A 16,501-nucleotide genomic window follows, 5' to 3' on the forward strand; every position below is an offset into this window, starting at 1 on the left:
TTCTGATGCCACCAGGGGCCACCTGGTGGCATTACTCCCCCTCCCGGAAAAAAAGAAAGGAAATACGGAAAACCACTACGACGCCACGAGCTAACTGAAGGAAGTAGGGGAACAACAATCAAAGGGGCAAAATGACAGGGGGAAAACGGGCCTGTGCGAAAAAAACAAAAACCGAAACAACTGTGCAAGCGCTGTCAGTGCGTGAAAAAGGGCTTCATACGCAGTACGTGCACTACTTCTGGCTGGGGTCGACGGCGCGCACTGTGCACAGAACCGTCGGGCAGAACTTCATAAGTCACATCTGTTATGCGACGCAACACTCTGTATGGGCCGAAGTAGCGGCATAGGAGTTTTTCCGACATGCCTGGGCGACGGACAGGGGTCCACACCCACACTTGGTCGTCCGGTTGGTACTCGACGTGGCGGTGTCGCTGGTTGTAGCGGCGTGCATCTGAGCCCTGTTGCCTCCTGATGTGCATGTGGGCGAGTTGGCGGGCTTCCTCCGCGTTTTGGAGAAATTCTTCGGCGTGTGGCGTGAGCGCCCGGTCGTCAGTAGTGCATGGAAACATGGCATCCAACATGGTGTGCACATCGCGCCCATAAACAAGGCGAAATGGCGTAAAGTGAGTGGTTTCTTGTAGTGCCGTATTGTACGCGAAAGTCACGTATGGAAGGATCTTCTCCCAAGTCTTGTGCTGGACGTCTACGTACATAGCGAGCATGTCTGCTATAGTTTTGTTGAGTCTCTCGGTGAGCCCATTGGACTGCGGGTGGTAGGCAGTAGTTTTGCGATGGCTGGTATGGCTCAACTTGAATACCTCGTGCATGAGCTGCGCTGTGAAAGCCGTTCCCCGATCGGTGATTACGCTGGACGGGGCGCGGTGTCGCAGAACAATGCGATGCATGAACAACTGCGCAATTTCAGACGATGTTCCACGCGGCACCGCTTTGGTTTCGGCATAGCGGGTCAGGTAGTCTGTGGCGACAATTATCCACTTATTGCCGGCCAACGATAGGCGGAATGGGCCGAGAATATCCATGCCGACTTGGTCAAAGGGCATACGAGGAGGTGCAACTGGTAGGAGTAAACCCGCGGGCTTGAGGGGAGGCGACTTGCGGCGCTGGCACTGACAGCAACCTCGGACGTAGCGGCGGATGGTGGCAGCAAGTTTAGGCCAATAATAGGCCTTGCGTACTCGAGCGAGAGTGCGTGTAAACCCCAAGTGACCAGAGGTGGGCTCGTCGTGAGAGGCAAAAAGGATGTCGGCACGGAGGTCTGCCGGCACGACGAGGAGATAGGCGCGGTCGCCGTGGCTCGAGTTTTTCTTGAACAGTATGCCATTGCGCATGCAAAAAGAGGAGAAGTTCCGGGAAAACTCCCGGGGTATGGTAGCAGTGCGGCCCTCCAAATGGTCAATGACGGGTCGTAAGGTGATGTCATCTCGCTGCCTCGCCATTACGTCAGAATCGCTGACCACTCCAAGGAAACGACTGTCGTCCTCTATGCTGTCATCAGCTAGGCCGGCTGGTGCGCGGGAGAGCGTGTCGGCATCTTCGTGCTTGCGTCCAGATTTATAGGCTATGGTGTAGTCAAATTCCTGGAGGCGGAGGCTCCACCTTGCTAAGCGGCCCGATGGGTCCCGTAGATTGGCTAGCCAGCACAATGAATGGTGGTCTGTGACGACTTTGAAATGGCGGCCGTAGAGGTAGGGTCGAAACTTCATCGTGGCCCACACAACCGCGAGGCACTCCTTCTCCGAGGTAGAGTAGTTAATTTCGGCGCGAGACAAAACGCGACTCGCATATGCAATCACGCGTTCCACGCCATCTTGGTGTTGGACTAAGACAGCCCCCAGGCCGATGTTGCTGGCGTCTGTGTGGATCTCGGTGGCAGCCTCCTCATCAAAGTGAGCAAGAACAGGGCTGCTGTGCAGGCGTCGGCGTAGCTCTATGAAAGCCTCCTGTTGTTCGGTAGTCCACACGAACGGGGTATCGTCCCGCGTCAAACGGGTCAGGGGTTCGGCAAGTTGGGAGAAGGCGGCGATAAAGCGACGGTAGTAGGCGCACAGACCAAGGAAGCGTTTCAGCGCTTTCTTCGTGGTAGGAACCGGAAATTCGGCCACGGCGGCAGTTTTGTCGGGATCGGGTTGGACACCGGTGGCGCTCACAACGTGGCCTAGAAACTTCAGTTGTTCGTAGCCGAAGTGGCATTTTTCGGGCTTGAGCGTTAAACTGGCCGACCGAAGGGCATCTAATACAGTCCGCAAGCGTTTAAGATGTTCGTCAAAGGTTTCGGAGAATACGACCACGTCATCCAGGTAAACTAAACAAGTTTGCCATTTGAGACCAGCGAGAACTGTGTCCATCATTCTCTGAAACGTTGTCGGCGCTGAACAGAGGCCGAAGGGCAACACCTTGAATTCGTATAGACCGTCGGGAGTAATGAAAGCTGTTTTTTCCCGGTCCCGCTCATCAACTTCAATCTGCCAGTACCCGCTCTTTAAATCAATCGAGGAAAAATATTTGGCGCGGCGAAGGCGGTCGAGCGAGTCGTCTATGCGGGGCAGTGGGTATACGTCCTTTTTAGTTATGGTGTTCAATTTCCTGTAATCGACGCAAAAGCGCAGCGTTCCATCCTTCTTCTTAACTAAAACAACAGGCGATGACCACGGACTCTGAGATGGTTGAATAATACCGTCAGTGAGCATCTCCTTCACTTGTGTTTGGATGGCCTCGCGTTCTTTAGGTACGGCTGTTGGCGTATGGGACGGGCGTCTTCACTCGTGAAGATACGGTGTTTCGTAATGGCTGTCTGTTGAACTTTCGAAGAAGACGCAAAGCAGGCTGTGTATTGGTGTAGTAAGGTACGGAGAGCGCGGCGTTGAACCTGTGACAACCCTGAGCTGATGTCAATGTGATCGAGAGACATATTCGGAGATTCCACGGCTGTGCACGCAAAACATTCCGAAACATCAGCTAATTGGTCGGCGAACGCGATCGCTGTGGCGCGGAAGAGGGGCCGAAGTTCGTGGGTGAAATTAGTAACCAGTAATTGGGTCTTACCATTGCGTATGTGGACGAGGCTTCGGGCCGTACAAATGCCGTGTGTCAGCAACATTGAAATATTGCCTTCGGCGACTGCAGTTCCGTCACGGAGCCCATCGCAGTCGACAGTAACAAAAACGCTGGAGCGTGGCGGGATGAAAACACTCTCGGAGGAAATGCGAAGGGCAGAGCGACATGGGCGAGTGTGGGAAGTGTCATCGGCGTTGTCTGTCGAAAAAGTAACTGTGCGCTGACGGAGATCGATGATGGCCCCATTTTCACGGAGAAAGTCAACGCCCAGGATCAGGTCACGAGAACAATCACGCAGAACCAGGCAGCTGACAACGAACGTGGAGTTGCTGATCTGGACCCGAGCTGTACACTGGCCAAGCGGAGTGACGATGTGGCCGCCAGCCGTGCGGATCTGCGTGCCAGACCATGGTGTCGTGACTTTTTTGAGGCGAGCTGCCAATTTGCCGCTTAAAAAGGAAAAATCAGCTCCGGTGTCCAGCAGCGCGCTAATGTTGTGACCGTCAATAAGTACAGGTATGTCGAGTGAGAACCGGTCCTCATGTTCTGAAGCTGTGGGCGTCGATGTCGTCACGTTCCTGCCAGCCGATGTTCGCGTTGTGGGGGGGACTGTATAGCGTCGAGTTCCAGCGACCCCGCCCCCGGAGGTCGCTGCCGTCAGTTTTCCCGGCGAGGGCTCGGCGACCGGCCTTGCGCTGGTCGTGAGAAGTTATGGCTTGCCGATGATGGTGACGGTCGGCGAGGTGACGGCGATCTTGACTGCCGTCGCTCGGAGGGTGGCAGACGCTGCAGAGACAAGTATTCTTCAATATCGCGGGGTCGTTGACCATATGGAGGTCTGGGCGCGTCGGCGGGGAAGCCCTGGAGGCCGAGCTCACGATATGGGCACTGGCGGAATAAATGACCGGGCTCTCCACAGTGGAAACACAAACGCCTGCGGTCGGGGCCACGCCAGACGTCCGCCTTGCGCAGAGGTGGCCGATCATTCGGGAAGTACTGCGCCGGTTGCACGGAAGGTAACGGGACGTGATGGTCAGGAACAAATTACGCAGATTCTGGGGCAGGGCGTCGCAGGGCCTCAGCGTATGTCGGCCGGTGGTCAGGAACACATGACGCAGATGCTGGGGCAGGACGTCGCAGGGCCTCAGCGTATGTAAGGTGGTGGAAGTCATTCCGGTAGGGCTGAGGTTTGTCACCCAGCAACGGAGGTCTGATCACTTGCTGCACCTCCTCGCGGATGACACTAGCAAGAGAGCCGACCGCTGGCTGCGACGCACCGCAAATTTTCTGGAGCACTTCACGTACAATAGAGCGGATCATTTCATTTCATTTATTTTACCCTCAGGGCTTTCGCATTACAGAGGGGGTGGGACAGTGAAGAAAACAATACAGAGATCAAAAACAGGGCTATATATACGAACAATATTGAAAGATCCTAGAGACATAGGATAGACCCTGATGTCCCGTAGGAGATCAAGGTTTTGTCCGAATGCCGGGAAGGACTCTGTCACGGAAGCAGCAAGTACTGGCCTGTCGTATACGGTGGACCGCCTCTGAAGGACCTGCTCCATTGTAACCGCCTCCTTCAAAAACTCAGCGACAGTACTGGGGGGGTTGCGTACGAGGCCAGCGAAAAGTTGCTCTTTGACTCCACGCATTAAGTGGCGGAGCTTTTTGTCTTACGACGTAGCAGGGTCAGCTCTCCGGAACAGCCGCGTCATGTCTTCAACATACATGCTGACAGTCTCATTGGGCATCTGTATACGGGACTGCAGAACCCGCTGAGCTCGTTCCTGACGATCCACGCTGTTGTATGTCTCGAGCAGACGACGGCGGAGCTCATGCCATGATGTTAGAACTTCTTCACGATTCTCGTACCACGTACGAGCGCCGTCTTCCAGACTGAAGAAGACATTCCGAAGTTTTGCGGCGTCGTCCCACTGATTGAAAGTTGCGACGCGTTCAAACTGCATGAGCCAGTCTTCCACGTCCTCAAGCTGACTGCCGTGGAAGGGCTTCGGCACTCGTGGATTCTGAAGGGTGTAGTAGAGTACCTTGCATGGCAGGTCGTGGGGCAGGCGCCGAAGTAGAATCCAGTGGCCCGTGCGCAGGGGGTGGTAGTCCTAAGTTGCGGCGACTGACTCGGTGCACTGGTGTGTCGACCGGCAGAGGCGCGAGGTCCGCAGTGCGAGGAGGTGTGTGTGACATAGGCCAGGAAAGTACCCAGCGCACTCCACCAAAAATATGTCACGGAACCAAGGCAGGAGACACCGTTCGCCAGCAGCGCTAACAGAATCAGCCCTCAGGGCGCGTGAGCCAACTCGCACCTCTTTTTCTTCTGATGCCACCAGGGTCCACCTGGTGGCAATATTGCCGGAGTTCTGATGCTTTCCATGCTAAACTGCTGTAACGGGTGTACAGATTAAAGAATAGAACAACCGACATAATTAGCGGTAAATGAAGTTTAACAGAGTACACTGTGGGGCCAGTTGGTCATGCATAATCTGAACGAAAAAACGTAACCTTGAAACAGGACACAGAAAGATGAGGACAGGACGGGGCTACAACTCATTCATTCAGTTGTAAGTTTTAACCCCGTCCTGTCCTCATCTTTCTGTGTCCTGTTTCAACGCTACGTTTTTTCGTTCAGATTAGCGGCGTATATTAGGTTGGGGCTACATAAAAAAGAATTAAAAATAATAAGCCCCTGCCTGCACAGCTGTTTCGCTCTTGTTTTCTCCTTTCTGCTCTTGCCCACGCTGCAAGTTTAGGCAACTCTATGAAAGCGCTGGAAATCCAGCCTGCCGCTTCCCATCCGAAGCATCACGACGACCACTTTCTGCTCAACGTCATCAGAGCGAATCGCGACAACGTGGGAGCCGACAACGGAAGTGACGCCACAGAACAGCAGTTTGGGGCCAGTTGGTCTTCACCGAACGTGACGGTCACCGCTTCGCCGCGCTGCCGGCCAACCTCCTCGCAGCCGAGGCCTTTGTTGGCAGGAGCTCGGTGCCGTTGCCAGACTACGCATCACTTGGCGCAAGACTGCTGCTCGAGTGGCTCGAGTTCGCCCGAGCGGCCGCTCGAGAACCATGGGCTACCCTTGGCTCGCCGATCGGTTCATATGCGAGTCTGTATCTGAAATCTTCGATGAGAAACTGGGCGACGAAGAAGGGCGCCTCCTGATTTGTGAGCAGTGGGCCTTGGCCGGGGCGTTACAAGCAGCCGACGCGCATCGTCGAGACACCAGTGCCGCCAACGGTCTGTCATCGCTAGAGGAAGCTAGCCACCTGTATTTGTACCCCCTTTGTCAAAAGTAACCGAGCAGGTTTTTATTGCGAAAGCAGTACTACTTGCACTTTCACGCCTTTGCCGTGCCGCGGCGGTGACCACCATTGACCTTCATTTGACCTTGATTGCATTAGATTGGATTAGATTGGTTTAGATTGGATTGGATTGGATTGGACTGGATTGGACTGGACTGGACTGGATTGGATTGCATTGCATTGCATTATATTAAATTAGATTAGATTAGAATACATTAGATTAGATTAGATTTACATTGGATTGGATTGGATTGCATTGCATTTGATTAGATTAAATTAGATTGGATTAGAATATATCAGATTAGATTGGATTGGATTGTATAACCGATGCATCACCACAAGTCTAACCACAAGCACCATCACCAGCTACACTACCAGCTGAACCATGGCGTAGGTACGGATATTGCTTTCGCAATTACCGGGCTTAACCAAGCTACGCCACAGCGAATTATTGTTTCTCAACTGTATAATGAAGTCGTTATGGCACCCCTAAAGAACAAAAGGTGTCACACCGTGAGAAAAAGAGCTCACGTTACTTTACACAGATCCTTAGCTTAAGGGCTGCCGTGCGTGCTTCGCTACGCGGCTAAGAGACAGACCACCTGTGCCCGGTTACTGTTGACAGAGACTGTACATGTGGTTCTGCCACACACTGCGCGGGGAAGAAGGTGCTCTTGCGCGCGTTTGCCGATACCTGGCCGCTCACAGTCGACACTTTTTCTTCGCGTTCCAGTGCCATGTGGCGCCACCGCTAGACTGCTGAAGCATGTATTTTTAATTAGTTCTCGTCATTTTTGTTCGCACGCTTCTTGGCTCTGTTTGAGTATTCGTTTAAATCGTTACCACGCGGTTTTTTGTATATTAAGCTAACAGACGCAGTTCAAAGTGCCCGGTTTTAGTAGCACCGTTCCTTGCGACAACTTACCACTGAAACCTGAGGGAATTCTTAGGGCAGTATTCGCTGACTGCGAGTCAAGGCACAGCTGTTCATTGCTCTGTTCTGCAAATAATTGCTGTTGTTATGTCGGTTTTAGCTAACTAAAGCTACGCCATGCAGGAATGTCTTGCATATTTGAAATGAGCTTCATCTACCCCAGCAGCCTAACATCATTACTCTGTGCCGAGCACAGCAATACTGCATTATTCAGAAGGAGCGAGCCAGATTTAAGAAGCCATGGTTATTTGGAAACACAACTAGCTTTGACTGCTAATCATTTTTGGCTGCTGTTGTGCACAGCTACAAGCCTGAGCTTGTGAGCTGAGCTTGTTACAGTTGAAAATAGCCAGGATAAATAAAAAATTTCTTTGTGGGGAATAGGAGAACAGGAGGGGCGGGGGGGGGGGGGGGGGGCGTATTGAACCGTGTTTATTCGAAGATGAACACTTAGGTCGCAATCTGAAGAATCCTTTCGAAGCAGCCTTCGTACATTTTAGCCTTGTCAACAGCGCGAGCATCTTCGTTGCAGTTGAAATCTTAGCATTGCTTAACCTGCACTTTTTGGACCAGAGCCAATCTTTCAAGAGTTGAGCAATACTTACGTCGAGCACGCAGCCCGTCGCGTAAACATCCAGAAGTTGAACGTCCGTAAAGACGCGTCTTCAAGACGCTGTACAGCAGGTCCTATGTTTCTTTTTTTTTTCTCAAACCCTTCACGCCTTGGTCTCCCATCGGAAAGATATTCCTGTTCTTCGATTCATAGCAAACCGCTTGTTCCGTTATAATTCAGCATAACATTATGCACAACACAGCAGAAACTCTCGAGCGACTGCTGGGGACTGTGCACCGAGAGTTAGCCTCTTTTACTCTCATTGTTTTTCCACTCATAGCATATGCAGATCAGCAGAAGTAAAGCCGATTTGCATACCGGCCTACAGATCCTTTTGAAGCAGTAGAATACACTGCACAACCGCGAAACCAAACGGCTTAAACGCAGGTGGTCGAAATTTCCGGAGCCCTTCCCTACGGTGTCCCTCATAGCCTCAGTCGCTTTGGGACGTTAAACCCCAATAAACCAAACTAACATCAATACGAATTTGTGTTTCTGCTAGAGATCATTCCGGCGAAGAATGCGCGAGCTCAAAACTTGCGTAAATTTCACAGTGAGCGGAAGTTTGCATTTTGAAATCTTGCAGATCATATTTTGACGCAGCTAATGACAGCAGCGACTAATTCTGTGCGGTACCATCGCTTGATATACGTTTGTAGTAGCATGTAGTAGCATGTTTATTTGGCCATATTATATACAATATGCCCTCGAGGTGAGGCTAAAGGAGGTAGACCAAGCATGCCTCCTGACAAGGCCTACACCCCGATCACACATCATGGAAACGGGGGCCGAATGGACAAAAGATAAAAAACAATGAGCAAACATGATCACAGTAGAAAATAGTTAATGATAGACAATAATAAATATCAATTAACAATAAACAAAACATTCCATAATATGCACATTCAAAAAAGCAGAACACAAACACACACTCAAAAAAAAAACTAAGTATACAGAATTAGCTAAATTTAACCGGGGGGGAAAAGAATCGTCAGTTTTTTCTTGAATACAGACACACTATAGCTTTCTAAAGCAATTTGAATAAGAGACTGGTAGGCATTACACAATGTTATAATTTGATAATCGGTTGTTTGTTTACCATAATTTGTTCTGGGTCTTGCAGTAGATAGGGCAACGGAACGTAGACCATACGCAACGTTTCTAGAATTATAAGTATTAGAAAAAGAGCTAAAGTCATGCTTGACTTTATAAAAAATGTGAAGAGCCAAACTAAAATTGTATGAATGAAAGAAATTGCGAACATGAAATGTTTCGAAAAGATTTGCTTCAACAGATGAACTTGAACTTAATAAACGTAGAGCTCTTTTCTGGAGAGAAAGCAATTTGTATGAATCGGTTTTGTTGCATGTACCCCAAACTAGGTTGCAATACACCAGGTGAGAATGAACAAGAGCAAAATATAACTGTTTTTTTAACTTGTAGTGGGAGGAGATGTCTAACACGATAAATAACATAAATAGATCTGGCCATCTTTAGTCTAATGTAGTTTATATGATCAGTCCAACCCAAATCGCTACGAAAAAACACACCAAGGAACCGGCAACTATGAACTTCCTCGATGTTAAAGTCATTAAAAAATAGTTTGATGTGATGATCTAATGGTTTGTTTTTTGGATGGAAGAGCATAAACTTTGTTTTGTTTACGTTTAATTGAAGTTGATTAACATAGAGCCAAACCGTTAACTCCTCAAGCCAGGCATTACATTGGTGTTCAATTACTTGGAGACTGGAGCCGGAAAAAAAGACATTAGTATCGTCGGCATACATCATGATATTAGGAGTTAATGGAATGTTTACAATGTCATTAATATAGAGAATAAATAAAAGTGGTCCCAAAATTGAACCCTGAGGGACACCGAACTTTATCATACCAAAACTGGATTTTAAATCATGAATCTGAGTGTACTGTACCCGTGTAGTTAGATAGCTTTTCAAAAGTGAATTTGCCACTCCACGGATCCCGTAAGTCTTTAATTTGTGGAGCAGTATTGTATGTTGCACAGAATCGAAAGCTTTGCGCAGATCAAGAAAAATTCCAACAGTAGAAAGCTTAGTTTCAAAATTGTTAATTATAGAGTTCTTAATATCTAACAGAGCAGATTCTGTTGATTTACCGGCCTGAAAGCCATACTGTTGGGGGCAGATAAGATGTTTAGCTTGTAAGAAATTGTTTAGTCGCCTATAGAGTACACGCTCAGCTAACTTCGAAAACAGAGGCAATACCGAAATAGGACGGTAATTATTTGGGTCATTTTTGTTGCCTCCTTTGAATAAAACGGTAACGCACGCGACTTTTAATTTGCTAGGGAATACACCAGAAAGTAGCATTCTGTTACAAATATGCGTAAGAGGGCCAGCAATAATATTTACAGCACATTTGATAGGAAAAGCAGCAACTTCGTCATCTCCAGGTGAGCAGGTGTTCCTAAAAGAATTAATGATAGAAATAACTTCATCTAATGAAGTAGGGGACAAAAATATAGATTCAGTACTGCAAGAGGGTAAGTATGAGTCTACAGTCCGAGTTGAATGACAGCTAGCAGAGGGTCGGGATGCTCCGGCAGCTAAAGAGTGTTCATTCAGCATATTGGCAAGTGAAACTCCAGCATAATTCACCCCATTGACTTTCAGCTCAGAGGGAAGACAATTCTTCCTGTTCCCTATAATAACGTCAATACCTTGCCAAAGTAATTTAGGATTGTGTAAGATTGACGAAAACTTATTAATATAGAAAAAATATTTAGCTTTCTTTAGATCTGAGTTTAATTTATTTCGAAACTTCTTAAACTTAACTAAATCATCCGGGCATCGCGTTTCCAAAAAACGAGAGAACATTTTGTTCTTTTCTTTAATTTGTTTCAAAAGTGTTCCTGTCATCCATTCTTTTCTAGCCTTTCTATGTTTTTTGATAGTTTGAGTTGGGAACGCAGCGTGATAGCATTCAAGCAGCTTCTGAATAAATATATCATAAGCACGGGACGAGTCATTTTCACCATATACATCTACCCAATTAATTGTAGACAACAAGTGACAAAATCTGGAGAGATGCTCTTTTCATCATTAACTCTACGAGCGTAAACGGGTTTATTCAATTTGGTCGTATCAGGGAAAAGTGAAAAGAAAGGCAAGTTATCACTAATCCCAGAAGAAAAAACACCGGATATGCAACTCTGAGGTGGGAAATTAGTGAAGCACAAATCAATTAATGTTTCAGAGTGCAAGGATATGCGAGTAGGCAATTCAATAGTATTGTCACAACCATTAGACAACATTATTTCATTTGAAGTAATCTTCAGAGCGTTATCCTCCAAAAAGTTAATATTGAAGTCACCTAGCACAATGATACGCCAGTTGTTTTGGTTTGCAAACTTCAGAAAACAATCAATGCAGCGAAAAAAAATTGTCAGAATTTCCTTGAGGGGGGCGATACACAACCATAATAGCAACTCTATGAAAAGCAATGCAGACAGTTTCAAATTCAGTACAAACAAGTGAATAATCCGACAAGACCTCAAAGCACAAATGATTTTGCACATATAAAGATACACCACCACCACGCTTTCCATCTCGAAATACTGAAATGGGTTTGTAACCAGGAAACTCGCTGACATCTGCATTTGAGGTAAACCATGTTTCAGTGAAGGCAATAAGGTCAAAATTAAAGTTCAGTTTAGCTAATTCAGCTTCTACTTCTTCTGATTTATTTTTTAGGCTTTGACAGTTCAAGTGGTAAAGAGATAGTGTGTTGCGAGGATTGTAAGCACCGTCCTTTAGAAAGTGGGTGAATGACTCGGCAGTAAAATAAGCCATTGTTGAGCAGGTGTACTGCGCAGTCTCGCAGCAACAGTGACTAAACCATCTTATCAATGTCCTCCTCACAAGCGATCCTGATGGCTCGTGCACCAGGTTGCTTTCGAGCGTAGATCTTTCCTTCCTTTGACCAGACGAAAGCGTACTTCATTTCCTTAGCCTTCATTTTAGCGAGCCACAGTAAATTCCTGCTAGAAGCCGTCAGGTTATCAAAGAATCGAATGTCATGTTCGCATTCTTTGCGCTTCGAAATCCAGTCTGTTTTTGTGGATCGGCTCTATCTCGTGCATAAGGACAGCTTTCTATGAAGTGTAGTACCGATTGAAGGGGAGCTGTTGTCACCTACTTACTCCATCTGTTATTGATGTTTAAATCTGCTGGTAGCATTTGAATAGTAATGCAAAAGTTATTTTGTATTTTCATCGATTGCGTCTATTCAGATCAATGCTTTGGGATTATGGGTGAAAATTCTCCAGATGTGTGCACCGGAACAGAGCAAAGGTATGGCTTCTGTTCGACAGGAGGTACTTCTTGGTCTGGTTTCAAAAAAGTCTGGCTGTTTGTCTTAGGCTGAGTAATTTGCGTGTGCGTGTGTGCGTGCGGGCGTGTGTGTGTGTGTGTGTGTGCGTGCGTTTGTGTGTGCGTGCGCATGTGTGCGTGTGTGTGTGTGTGTGTGCGTGTGTGCGCGCGCGCGTGTGTGTGTGTGTGTGTGTGTGTGTGTGTGTGTGTGTGTGTGTGTGTGTGTGTGTGTGTGTGTGTGTGTGTGTGCGCGTGTCCGTGTGTGAGTGTGTGTATTAAATGGTTTATAAGTCGATGAGTAGCAGTTTATTGATGGCTTGGTTTATTGTTTATAGCATTTAATTTCCCAAAACTACTCAGGACGCTGCAGTGGAGGGCTCCTCCGGATAATTTTGGCACGGCAGCACACGGGCCTCGGGCATTTCGCCTCCATCGAAATGAGACCGCAGCGGACGGGATCGGATCCGCTTCATTCGGGTCAGCAGCCGAGCACAATAACCCCTGAGCCATCGCGTTGGCTGAGTTGATTGTACCTAGTAGTAGTTGACTTGACGAGTAGTAGCTTAATCTACCGAAAAGGAGTTTCAAATTTAACGCAGGAAGAACACATTTCTTAGGTATTGGCAGTATCTGTTCATGTAGTTTACTTCTTCTTTGGCTCAGATGCTGCTTGGAACAAAATGTGCCATGAATATACCGGCAGATTTTGTTTTAGAAACTTTTCGTTACATTTGATGCGTGGTACTTCAGTGAACGCAGAAAAAAAGTTTTCATATAAATATCTACCGAGTTTTGCGAAGACTGCATGAAGTGTATATATTTCCTTCGGTTTGTTTTGCAAATGCGAGTGCTTTTAAATGCTTGAAATTTGACGATTTGTTTAACATTGGCTTCTTATGAAAAATGGGTTAAAAACGTACTTTCCTCCTAAATGCACTCCTTATAAATGATCTGCATGTGTTAGTGCGCGACAGAAAATGTCAGATTTAATCTTCTTCGAGGATGGGAATTTCCTCTGTGCAACCTTCGCTTATGCTGTTCACGAAAGCCTGACAATACAAAACAACTTTTCCTCCTAATGGGTTTCTTGACAGTTCGTGGCTGGAGCGCATAAAAGATAACGGTCTCCCAGGCCCACCTGACAGATGCACCGCTTTCTACGATACGACGTGACTTGCCATTTGGTCAGCATGCCTTCAAAGCTCGCGGCGCGTTACACCGCTGGAAATGCGATGACAAACCGAGGTCGTCCTGGGGATTATTTTTACCCGAGCAGCGAGTCGCCGCGCGTTCTTCACGATGATGGATACGTGGCATATTGCTTTGAGCGCCAGACGAGAGAGGGGCAGCACAATGCCCTTGCGCTGCTTTCATTGCACCCGCGCTGTTATTTTATGCCAAGCACGGAGCATAGCGGATGGGCACAAGGGGTGACAAGCCGCTGGCAATCCCTATCCACGCGCACCGAGCGTGCCTCTATTCGAAACAGCGAAAAACACACGCTGAGCTCAAGAGGGGCTCAGTCGGGGTAAAAATAGCCCGGCGAGCAGAATTGTCCCGGCTTGCCCCCCTTTTTCTTCTTTTTGTAGTCGTTGATGTTCTTGTTGATGCGGCCTCTCTTCTCAACTCAGTTCCTTCACTTTGGTTCTTCAGACCCCTCAGTGTTTCCAGCCGCGACTGAGGATCCGGGCGGACAGGCTTTTTCTCCGGGACCCCGCCGGCACCCAGAGTGCGTGTGTGTATTCCCGGCCCAACCCCTTCCCTCCTCATTTCCTCACTCGCCCCCCAACTCCATCGTCGATTCCCGCACCAGCTCTCTTCGTCGTCTGCTACTTTTGGACGGCGCCATTACGCGGCTCGTGGCCGGGACCCGGGCCTGCCAAAACGAAACCGCTGCCCCCGACGAGCGGACGCAGAGCACGCCGACCGCTTCCTTCGCCTCACCGTCCGTCCCGAAAGGCCTTCGCTGTGATGCGTGGTGCCCATTGACCTCCGGCTTTCAAGCTCCGCGGCGCACTTTCGCCCTGTGATCGAAGCGTGGGCGCGCCCTGCCAATTTTCAAGTCCGCCGTGGTTTCCCAGTACCGGCCCAACCATAGCAGAGGACGGGCAGCAGCTGCCCGTGCTAGTGGCCGCCTGTTCGACGGCCGTCGTCTGCTTCAGCGTGTCGCTGTGCGTCTGCTTCTTCTGCTCCACCGTGGGTCGTCTGCTGCGACGAGTGATCTGCTGCCTGACGGTCTGCCCCGCCAAGGTGCTTCTGTTCTGACCCACCAACCGTCCCGTCGTAGCCCTCTCTCTTTCTCTCACTCTCACTTCTGTCTGCCTGCACACCTCAACCACCCTTAAAACAAAAAGCCTGGGTTAGCTCGTCGCCAGGCCCGCACGTCTTGCCCCCGTTTCTCGTCGCACCGCCTTGTCTCTTCTTGCCCGTGTGTCCCGCTAGTCTCGTAGTCCCGTCCGGCCCCGGTGAAAGAAAAAGTGCTCCTCTCTCGGTGCTCGGTAGATTGTTGAGTGTCTTTGTGCCGTGTTTTTCTGTGTTGCGAGTGCGCGAGTGCGCGTTTTTAATCCTGCCTGTGGTTTCGCCCTTCGGTCAAGATTGAGAAGAAGGAGGAAGGGTGAGTACCACTGTTGTCTATTTTGCCGGGTCCATCATGCTTCGTGTGTACCTTCCTGCATGCGTTTGACACATTGCTAATGAAAAAATCAAGAGTTTTATTGGCTTTGATTGCAGTGTGAAAGATATCGAGATTCTAGAGTGGATTAATCTCAGTGTGACTGATCAAGCTTGCTACTGATGCGCTTGCGGCGGTAGAGAGACGCGCGACCAGCTAATATTAGCGGAAGACTATCCCGATAAGCACTCACCATCTCCCTATGCATCCCGTCATATTTTGGGCTTAGTCAGCGTGCGCAATGGGCCGGTTGATTTCAAGGTGGAAGCGGATATCTTGCGCGCCATGAGCAGGAAGGTTTTAGTCGCCATGAGCAGGAAGGTTTTAGTTGTTTGTTTTAGCATGATATAAGCAATGTAGAAAGAGCGCCCGTGTCTGAAAGCTGCAGCCTTTAAACGAAGCTACTATGCGGAACCAGTGTTTCCCAGCTCTTGCTATCTCACAAAAAAATAGAAACTAATTTCCGAAAACCTTTCATGTCCGCGTAAGCAGCCATTAGAAACTGCAGGAAGGCTTTGAGCGGAATGACTGGATAAATAGCACGAAAAACTTGTGTGGCGTTCAAAAGTAGGAGCGTGAGAACAGGGCCTGGTTGGTTCTACATAACTTTACATTGCTTTTGACGTACTCTGCACTTTTGAGGTACTACCACAGAATAATTAAAATGGACCCGCAGAGCGATAAACTAACAACTGTTTGTTACAGTCATGAACGTTTTCAATTTTTTGTAGAGAAAAATACTTATTAACGCATACACTACGGCTATTAATGCGGTTTCTACACTTCTTGATTAGTAGCTAATTTCGATTTTTTTTTCGTTTCTGGGCATTTGTAATTGAACACCTTTTTTTCATACTGCGCTTCACCGCTCCATATTTCATTCTTTGTTATTCTGCCTCTGGTGTTACGGTTGTAAGACTGTGAACATTATTAGGCTTCGCGTATGCTGTGTAGCGCGTTCCTTGCTTTTATTCACTGGATAGCGCCCACCTTTGTTAGAGCAATATTTTGATAACGATATTTGGAAATTAGCCGACAACAAAGGTGATTTCCCGTCCATAAACTTAATGCGTACGCATCTTATCTGGTCCATGTAGCCGACAACAAATAAGATAGCGATAATGAGCGCGTCAGGAGACTCCGCTGCTTACCAAAGATGACTTTCGTTTTCTTTTTTAATTAAAGTTGCACAAAAGGAGGTTTGCTCAGCAGGTGGTGGCACTCAGATATCTTCATATGGAACTGAGCGCTAGTTTAGTATTGGTAATAGTATTAGTGCATTTAATGAAAAGCAAGCGAGCGATTATAGGCTACCGTAACTGCTTGTCTGTGGGCGAGCACACGAGTGACAAAGCGCTCCAATTGACGCAAGAAAACATCGACACTAAACCTACTCCCTATAAGTGCTCGCGTGAAGTGTTGCTGTCGAATATTTTTTTAATGGACAGATATGTTTGTTCAAGCAAGCTACTTTATCATTCTGCTTGTAGTTAGTTAGTGTCATTCCTTCATTGTCCTTCTGGGTAGCCGAC

At 48.2% G+C, this 16,501-nt stretch overlaps 1 protein-coding gene and 1 pseudogene across 5 annotated transcripts in view; one reads left to right on the plus strand and one right to left on the minus strand.

Annotated features, from left to right (window-relative positions):
* Positions 1-1,158: 1,158 nt before the first annotated feature.
* On the minus strand, positions 1,159-15,177 carry LOC149346409 (uncharacterized; annotated as a pseudogene).
* Positions 13,971-16,501, plus strand: part of Eip63F-1 (Ecdysone-induced protein 63F 1) — a 94,450-nt gene continuing 91,919 nt past the window's right edge. Inside the window, exons 1-2 of one of the 5 annotated variants that reach the window (XM_089586408.1) lie at positions 13,971-14,548; positions 14,893-14,912. The gene's annotated coding sequence lies outside the window, so the exon portion shown is untranslated. Of the gene's footprint in view, positions 14,913-16,501 lie in introns of all 5 variants that reach the window. The other 4 variants (XM_089586410.1, XM_089586407.1, XM_089586412.1 and 1 more) reach the window with 4 other exon arrangements.

Source organism: Amblyomma mixtum, chromosome 4 (genome assembly GCF_055824585.1).
Source record: "Amblyomma mixtum isolate Tamu chromosome 4, ASM5582458v1, whole genome shotgun sequence".
NCBI classification, from domain to species: Eukaryota; Metazoa; Arthropoda; class Arachnida; order Ixodida; family Ixodidae; genus Amblyomma; species Amblyomma mixtum.